The sequence below is a fragment of the Anguilla anguilla genome, chromosome 6 (genome assembly GCF_013347855.1).
Source record: "Anguilla anguilla isolate fAngAng1 chromosome 6, fAngAng1.pri, whole genome shotgun sequence".
In the NCBI taxonomy this organism is placed as follows: domain Eukaryota; kingdom Metazoa; phylum Chordata; class Actinopteri; order Anguilliformes; family Anguillidae; genus Anguilla; species Anguilla anguilla.
The window spans coordinates 36172462-36182409 of NC_049206.1; positions in this window are offsets into that span (position 1 = coordinate 36172462).

A 9948-nucleotide genomic window follows, 5' to 3' on the forward strand; every position below is an offset into this window, starting at 1 on the left:
AACGGTTCAAAAGTTATGAAATATCAAACATCGGCCAATCAGGAAGGGGGGCGAGGCTGATCTCCACCAATGGACAAAGGACTCTCTACCATGTCCAATGAGGCATTGCACAATTTGTGGGCAATTTTTCCCCATAGAGATGAATGGCAGAATGTTCAAATCTAGAGAGAGACCAGAGTACTGCTGCTAGAAGACAGACCATTGTGACATCACAAGGGTGAGAAGACAGAGCATTGTGACATCACAAAGGTGAACATTCCGCCATTCATTCTCTATGGGAAAAATTGCCCACAAAAATTCAAATTTTTCAAAAACCGTCCACCCAAACTTTCCAAAAAGTAATAGCACACCATTCCCGATCAAACCGCTCGATTTGACATATTGCACGCGTATGTGGTGTGAAAACTCTGGGAGGAGTAGCGGTCCAAAAAATGGGTGGAATAATAATAATAATAACTAGACAATTCCTGCAGAAATTGTGAAGTGTGGTTGCCGCCAACACAAAGTCAACTTTGTGCTGAACGGAGCGAACAGTTTCTGTAGCATGAGCAGAGACATAGTATGGTATACATGATATAACATCATGGCAACGAGTTCATTTGCAACACACGTATTCAGAGCTAAATTAACCCTTCATCAATACTTGAGATCAGCGATTTACTCACGGTATGCTGTGACGAGTGACGGCGAATCATAAAGCTAGCTGGCCACTTCAGAGGGTCTTGGAAAAACGTTATATCTGCACTGCACAACCGCTCCATTTTAAAAAGCAAGACAGGGCTAGGGAGATTAATGTGATTGATTTATGGTTTTACGTTAAGTTCAGCTCATTTTTACCATTCAAATAAAAACATTTAACTGTGCTGCAATTCAGAGTTTAATCTGTTACCTTAGATACGAACTCATAGACACAGGATAGCCTACACACGTGCTGTTGACGGCGTTGTTCCAGTTTTCAGTACAGTCTGGCTTGTTTGAGAATTCGTTTATTCAGTAGCTGAGAGCATAAGCTTTCTAACCAGGTATAACAGCACGTCTATTTTTGTTTTTTTAATATCGTTTTTTTAGGTCAACCGAAAGCTATGTCATCATGTCATAGAACGTATTCGCTCTTTGTTAGCACTAGCATGCAAATACGCAAAGTCTGGCTTGTTTGAAAATTCGTTTATTCAGTAGCTGAGAGCATAAGCTTTCTAACCAGGTATAACAGCGCGTATATTTGTTGGTTTTTTTATATCGTTTTTTTAGGTCAACCGAAAGTGCTCTCATTATCGCATTAAAGCCGTTCACTGTTTGTTAGCACTAGCATTCTAAGACGCTGCATGTGACGAAACGTCGTCAACGAATTAGCGTAATGTCTCGTGAAATACTATTATTATTGAGGACTTCTGGTTATGCCTAAGCCATATGTTTGTTGATATACCTAGCTGACAGCGTTTTCATTTGTAATTTTTCATTTTGAATATCGTTCTTTCACTTCCGCAATCAGCTATTTCCTATCCTGCCTGCTGAGACCGTAGAGCTGACCGCATCACGTGTGCAAAGCCGACCAATGCTGTAACTTCACCGTTCGCATATGAATGACGTCACCTTCTCCATTCATCTCTATGGGAAAAAATTGGGCATAAAAATTAATATTTCTCAAAAACCGTGCAGCGAAACTTTCCACAAAGTAATAGCACACGATTCCAAAAGAAGCCGGTCATTTTGACATATGGCACGTGTATGTGGTGTGAAAACTCTGGGAGGAGTAGCGGTCCAAAAAATGGGTGGAATAATAATAATAATAACTAGACAATTCCTGCAGAAATTGTGATGTGTGGTTGCCGCCAACGCAAAGTCAACTTTGTGCTGAACGGAGCGAACAGTTTCTGTAGCATGAGCAGAGACATAGTATGGTATACATGATATAACATCACGGCAACGAGTTCATTTGCAACACACGTATTCAGAGCTAAATTATCCCTTCATCAATACTTGAGATCAGCGATTTACTCACGGTATGCTGTGACGAGTGACGGCGAATCATAAAGCTAGCTGGCCACTTCAGAGGGTCTTGGAAAAACGTTATATCTGCACTGCACAACCGCTCCATTTTAAAAAGCAAGACAGGGCTAGGGAGATTAATGTGATTGATTTATGGTTTTACGTTAAGTTCAGCTCATTTTTACCATTCAAATAAAAACATTTAACTGTGCTGCAATTCAGAGTTTAATCTGTTACCTTAGATACGAACTCATAGACACAGGATAGCCTACTACTTGTTAGCCAACCCAAATTTCTGGAGTTAGACCGGACCTGAAGCTGCTGCACACGTGCTGTTGACGGCGTTGTTGTACTTTTTAGTAAAGTCTGGCTTGTTCGAAAATTCGTTTATTCAGTAGCTGAGAGCATAAGCCTTCTAACCAGGTATAACAGCGCGTCTATTTTTGTTTTTTTAATATCGTTTTTTTAGGTCAACCGAAAGCTATGTCATCATGTCATAGAACGTATTCGCTCTTTGTTAGCACTAGCATGCAAATACGCAAAGTCTGGCTTGTTTGAAAATTCGTTTATTCAGTAGCTGAGAGCATAAGCCTTCTAACCAGGTATAACAGCACGTCTATTTTTGTTTTTTTAATATCGTTTTTTTAGGTCAACCGAAAGCTATGTCATCATGTCATAGAACGTATTCGCTCTTTGTTAGCACTAGCATGCAAATACGCAAAGTCTGGCTTGTTTGAAAATTCGTTTATTCAGTAGCTGAGAGCATAAGCTTTCTAACCAGGTATAACAGCACGTCTATTTTTGTTTTTTTAATATCGTTTTTTTAGGTCAACCGAAAGCTATGTCATCATGTCATAGAATGTATTCGCTCTTTGTTAGCACTAGCATGCAAATACGCAAAGTCTGGCTTGTTTGAAAATTCGTTTATTCAGTAGCTGAGAGCATAAGCTTTCTAACCAGGTATAACAGCACGTCTATTTTTGGTTTTTTAATATCGTTTTTTTAGGTCAACCGAAAGTGCTCTCATTATCGCATTAAAGCCATTCACTGTTTGTTAGCACTAGCATTCTAAGACGCTGCATGTGACGAAACGTCGTCAACGAATTTGCGTAATATCTCTTGAAATACTATTATTATTGAGGACTTCTGGGTATGCCTAAGCCATATGTTTGTTGATATACCTAGCTGACAGCGTTTTCATTTGTAATTTTTCAGTTGGAATACCGTTTTACCCTTCACTTCCGCAATCAGCTATGTCCTATCCTGCCCGCTGAGACCACAGATCTGATCGCATCACGTGCGCAAAGCCGACCAATGCTGTAACTTCACCGTTCGCATATGAATGACGTCACCTTCTCCATTCATCTCTATGGGGAAAAATTGGGCATAAAAATTAATCTTTCTCAAAAACCGTGCAAGCAATCTTTCCACAAAGTAATAGCGCTCTATTCCCGATCAGGCCGCTCGATTTGACATATTGCATGTGTATGTGGTGCGAAAACTCTGGGAGGAGTAGCGGTCCAAAAAATGGGTGGAAAGATAGAATAATAATAACTAGACAATTCCTGCAGAAATTGTGATGTGTGGTTGCCGCCAACGCAAAGTCAACTTTGTGCTGAACGGAGCGAACAGTTTCTGTAGCATGAGCAGAGACATAGTATGGTATACATGATATAACATCACGGCAACGAGTTCATTTGCAACACACGTATTCAGAGCTAAATTAACCCTTCATCAATACTTGAGATCAGCGATTTACTCACGGTATGCTGTGACGAGTGACGGCGAATCATAAAGCTAGCTGGCCACTTCAGAGGGTCTTGGAAAAACGTTATATCTGCACTGCACAACCGCTCCATTTTAAAAAGCAAGACAGGGCTAGGGAGATTAATGTGATTGATTTATGGTTTTACGTTAAGTTCAGCTCATTTTTACCATTCAAATAAAAACATTTAACTGTGCTGCAATTCAGAGTTTAATCTGTTACCTTAGATACATGCTGTTGACGGCGTTGTTGTACTTTTTAGTAAAGTCTGGCTTGTTCGAAAATTCGTTTATTCAGTAGCTGAGAGCATAAGCTTTCTAACCAGGTATAACAGCACGTCTATTTTTGTTTTTTTAATATCGTTTTTTTAGGTCAACCGAAAGCTATGTCATCATGTCATAGAACGTATTCGCTCTTTGTTAGCACTAGCATGCAAATACGCAAAGTCTGGCTTGTTTGAAAATTAGTTTATTCAGTAGCTGAGAGCATAAGCTTTCTAACCAGGTATAACAGCACGTCTATTTTTGTTTTTTTAATATCGTTTTTTTAGGTCAACCGAAAGCTATGTCATCATGTCATAGAACGTATTCGCTCTTTGTTAGCACTAGCATGCAAATACGCAAAGTCTGGCTTGTTTGAAAATTCGTTTATTCAGTAGCTGAGAGCATAAGCTTTCTAACCAGGTATAACAGCACGTCTGTTTTTGGTTTTATAATATCGTTTTTTTAGGTCAACCGAAAGTGCTCTCATTATCGCATTAAAGCCATGACTGTTTGTTAGCACTAGCATTCTAAGACGCTGCATGTGACGAAACGTCGTCAACGAATTTGCGTAATATCTCGTGAAATACTATTATTATTGAGGACTTCTGGGTATGCCTAAGCCATATGTTTGTTGGTATACCTAGGTGACAGCGTTTTCATTTGTAATTTTTCATTTTGAATATCGTTCTTTCACTTCCGCAATCAGCTATTTCCTATCCTGTCTGCTGAGACCGTAGAGCTGAACGCATCACGTGTGCAAAGCCGACCAATGCTGTAACTTCACCGTTCGCATATGAATGACGTCACCTTCTCCATTCATCTCTATGGGGAAAAATTGGGCATAAAAATTAATATTTCTCAAAAACCGTGCAGCGAAACTTTCCACAAAGTAATAGCACACGATTCCCAAAGAAGCCGGTCATTTTGACATATGGCACGTGTATGTGGTGTGAAAACTCTGGGAGGAGTAGCGGTCCAAAAAATGGGTGGAATAATAATAATAATAAATATGTGCGATAATAATAGTGTAGTTGCCCTAAGGCAACCACACTAATAAATAAATAATATGTGCAATAATAATAGTGTAGTTGCCCTAAGGCAACCACACTAATAACTAGACAATTCCTGCAGAAATTGTGAAGTGTGGTTGCCGCCAACGCAAAGTCGACTTTGTGCTGAACGTAGTGAACAGTGATAGGTAGTTGCTATGATGTCTGAGGCAGTTGCTAGGGTGTTGCTAGGTGGTTCTATGGAGTTCTAAGTGGTTTCATGGAATTCTAGGCGGTCGCTAGGGTGGTGCTAGGTGGTTGCTCTGGAGTTTCAGGTGGTTGCTATTGAGCTCCAGGTGGTTGCTAGGGCATTGCTAGGTGGTTGCTAGGGTATGCTCAGTGGTTGCTAGGATGTTGCTAGGTGGTTGCTATGGAGTTCTAGGCGGTTGCTAGGGTGTAGCTAGGCAGTTGTTATGGTGTTCCAGGTGGTTGCTAGGGTGTTGCTAGGTGGTTGCTATGGAGTTATAGCCGGTTGCTAGGGTGTTGCTAGGCATTTGCTATGGAGTTCTAGGCAGTTGCTAGGGTGTTGCAAGGGTATTCTAGGTGGCTGCTAGGATGTTGCTAGGTGGTTGCTATGGAGTTATAGGCAGTTGCGAGGGTGTTGCTAGGCATTTGCTATGGAGTTATAGCTGGTTGCTAGGGTGTTGCTAGGCATTTGCTATGGTGTTCCAGGTGGTTGCTAGTGTGTTGTTAGGTGGTTACAATGGAGTTCCAGGTGATTGCTAGGGGGTTGCTAGGGTAATCTAAGTGGTTGCTAGGATGTTGCTAGGTGGTTGCTATGGAGTTATAGGTGGTTGCTAGGGTGTTGCTAGGCAGTTGTTATGGTGTTCCAGGTGGTTGCTAGGGTGTTGCTAGGTGGTTGCTATGGAGTTATAGCCGGTTGCTAGGGTGTTGCTAGGCATTTGCTATGGAGTTCTAGGCAGTTGCTAGGGTGTTGCAAGGGTATTCTAGGTGGCTGCTAGGATGTTGCTAGGTGGTTGCTATGGAGTTATAGGCAGTTGCGAGGGTGTTGCTAGGCATTTGCTATGGAGTTATAGCTGGTTGCTAGGGTGTTGCTAGGCATTTGCTATGGTGTTCCAGGTGGTTGCTAGGGTGTTGCTAGGTGGTTGCTATGGAGTTATAGCCGGTTGCTAGGGTGTTGCTAGGCATTTGCTATGGAGTTCTAGGCAGTTGCTAGGGTGTTGCAAGGGTATTCTAGGTGGCTGCTAGGATGTTGCTAGGTGGTTGCTATGGAGTTATAGGCAGTTGCGAGGGTGTTGCTAGGCATTTGCTATGGAGTTATAGCTGGTTGCTAGGGTGTTGCTAGGCATTTGCTATGGTGTTCCAGGTGGTTGCTAGTGTGTTGTTAGGTGGTTACTATGGAGTTCCAGGTGATTGCTAGGGGGTTGCTAGGGTATTCTAAGTGGTTGCTAGGATGTTGCTAGGTGGTTGCTATGGAGTTATAGGTGGTTGCTAGGGTGTTGCTAGGCAGTTGTTATGGTGTTCCAAGTGGTTGCTAGGGTGTTGCTAGGTGGTTGCTATGGTGTTCCAGGTGGTTGCTAGGGTGTTGCTAGGTGGTTGCTATTGAGTTCTAGGCAGTTGCTATGGTGTTGCTAGGTGGTTGCTATGGAATTCTAGGCGGTTGCTATGGCGTTGCTAGGTGGTTGCTATGGAGTTCTAGGCCGTTGTTGGGGTGTTGCTAGGTGGTTGCTATGGAGTTCTAGGTGGTTGCAAGGGTGTTGCCAGGTGGTTGCTATGGAGTTCTAGGTGGTTGCTATGGTGTTGCTAGGTGGTTGCTATGGAGTTCTAGGTGGTTGCTAGGGTGTTGCTAGGTGGTTGCTATGGAGTTCTAGGTGGTTGCTAGGGTGTTGCTAGGGGGTTGCTAGGATATTCGAAGTGGTTGCTAGGATGTTGCTAGGTGGTTGCTATGGAGTTCTAGGTGGTTGCTATGGTGTTGCTAGGTGGTTGCTATGGAGTTCTAGGCCATTGCTAGGGTGTTGATAGGTGGTTGCTATGGAGTTCTAGGTGGTTGCTAGGGTGTTGCTAGGGTGTTGCTAGGTGGTTGCTATGGAGTTCTAGGCGGTTGCTAGGGTGTTGCTAGGTGGTTGCTATGGAGTTCTAGGTGGTTGCTAGGCGGTTGCTATGGAGTTCTAGGCGGTTGCTAGGGTGTTGCTAGGTGGTTGCTATGGAGTTCTTGGTGGTTGCTAGGGTGTTGCTAGGGTATTCGAAGTGGTTGCTAGGATGTTGCTAGGTGGTTGCTATGGAGTTCTAGGTGGTTGCTATGGTGTTGCTAGGTGGTTGCTATGGAGTTCTAGGCCGTTGCTAGGGTGTTGCTAGATGGTTGCTATGGAGTTCTAGGTGGTTGCTAGGGTGTTGCTAGGGTGTTGCTAGGTGGTTGCTATGGAGTTCTAGGCGGTTGCTAGGTGGTTGCTATGGAGTTCTAGGTGGTTGCTAGGGTGTTGCTAGGCGGTTGCTATGGAGTTATAGGCGGTTGCTAGGGTGTTGCTAGGGTATTCTAGGTGGTTGCTAGGATGTTGCTAGGTGGTTGCTATGGAGTTATAGGTGGTTGCTAGGGTGTTTCTAGGGGGTTGCTAGGGTATTCTAAGTGGTTGCTATGGTGATGCTAGGTGGTTGCTATGGAGTTCTAGGTGGTTGCTAGGGTGTTGCTAGGTGGTTGCTATGGAGTTCTAGGCTGTTGCTAGGGTGTTGCTAGGTGGTTCCTATGGAGTTCTAGGTTGTTGCTAGGGTGTTGCTAGGGTGTTGCTAGGTGGTTGCTATGGAGTTCTAGGCGGTTGCTATGGTGTTGCTAGGTGGTTGCTATGGAGTTCTAGGCGGTTGCTAGGGTGTTGCTAGGTGGTTGCTATGGAGTTCTAGGTGGTTGCTAGGGTGTTGCTAGGGGGTTGCTAGGGTATTCGAAGTGGTTGCTAGGATGTTGCTAGGTGGTTGCTATGGAGTTCTAGGTGGTTGCTAAGGTGTTGCTAGGTGGTTGCTATGGAGTTCTAGGTGGTTGCTAGGGTGTTGCTAGGCGGTTGCTATGGAGTTATAGGCGGTTGCTAGGGTGTTGCTAGGGTATTCTAGGTGGTTGCTAGGATGTTGCTAGGTGGTTGCTATGGAGTTATAGGTGGTTGCTAGGGTGTTTCTAGGGGGTTGCTAGGGTATTCTAAGTGGTTGCTATGGTGTTGCTAGGTGGTTGCTATGGAGTTCTAGGTGGTTGCTAGGGTGTTGCTAGGTGGTTGCTATGGAGTTCTAGGCCGTTGCTAGGGTGTTGCTAGGTGGTTCCTATGGAGTTCTAGGTTGTTGCTAGGGTGTTGCTAGGTGGTTGCTATGGAGTTCTAGGCGGTTGTTATGGTGTTGCTAGGTGGTTGCTATGGAGTTCTAGGCGGTTGCTAGGGTGTTGCTAGGTGGTTGCTATGGAGTTCTAGGTGGTTGCTAGGGTGTTGCTAGGGGGTTGCTAGGGTATTCGAAGTGGTTGCTAGGATGTTGCTAGGTGGTTGCTATGGAGTTCTAGGTGGTTGCTAAGGTGTTGCTAGGTGGTTGCTATGGAGTTCTAGGCCGTTGCTAGTGTGTTGCTAGGTGGTTGCTATGGAGTTCTAGGTGGTTGCTAGGGTGTTGCTAGGGTGTTGCTAGGCGGTTGCTATGGAGTTCTAGGCGGTTGCTAGGGTGTTGCTAGGTGGTTGCTAGGGTGTTTCTAGGGTGTTGCTAGGGTATTCTAAGTGGTTGCTATGGTGTTCCCAAGTGGTTGCTATGGAGTTCTAGGTGGTTGCTAGGGTGTTGCTAGGTGGTTGCTATGGAGTTCTAGGCCGTTGCTAGGGTGTTGCTAGGTGGTTGCTATGGAATTCTAGGTGGTTGCTAGGGTGTTGCTAGGTGGTTGCTATGGAGTTCTAGGCGGTTGCTAGGGTGTTGCTAGGTGGTTGCTATGGAGTTATAGGCGGTTGCTAGGGTGTTGCTAGGCGGTTGCTATGGAGTTATAGGTGGTTGCTAGTGTGTTGTTAGGTGGTTGCTATGGAGTTCTAAGCCGTTGCTAGGGTGTTTTAGGTGGTTGCTAGGGTGTTGCTAGGGGGTTGCTATGGAGTTCTAGGCGGTTGCTAGGTCTTTACTGAGTCCAATGACGCGACCCATAGTTCTCTATGACAAACGGTTCAAAAGTTATGAAATATCAAACATCAGCCAATCAGGAAGGGGGCGAGGCTGATCTCCACCAATGGACAATGGACTCTCTACCATGTCCAATGAGGCATTGCACAATTTGTGGGCAATTTTTCCCCATAGAGATGAATGGCCGAATGTTCAAATCTAGAGAGAGACCAGAGTACTGCTGCCAGAAGACAGGGCATTGTGACATCACAAGGGTGAGAAGACAGAGCATTGTGACATCACAAAGGTGAACATTCCGCCATTCATTCTCTATGGGAAAAATTGCCCAGAAAAATTCAAATTTTTCAAAAACCGTGCAAGCAATCTTTCCACAAAGTAATAGCACACCATTCCCGATCAAGCCGCTCGATTTGACATATTGCACGTGTATGTGGTGCGAAAACTCTGGGAGGAGTAGCGGTCCAAAAAATGGGTGGAAAGATAGAATAATAAAAAGAATAATAATATGTGCAATAATAATAGTGTAGTTGCCCTAAGGCAACCACACTAATAATATGTGCAATAATAATAGTGTAGTTGCCCTAAGGCAACCACACTAATAATAAATATGTGCAATAATAATAGTGTAGTTGCCCTAAGGCAACCACACTAACTAGACAATTCCTGCAGAAATTGTGATGTGTGGTTGCCGCCAACGCAAAGTCAACTTTGTGCTGAACGGAGCGAACAGTTTCTGTAGCATGAGCAGAGACATAGTATGGTATACATGATATAACATCACGGCAACGAGTTCATTTGCAACACACGTATT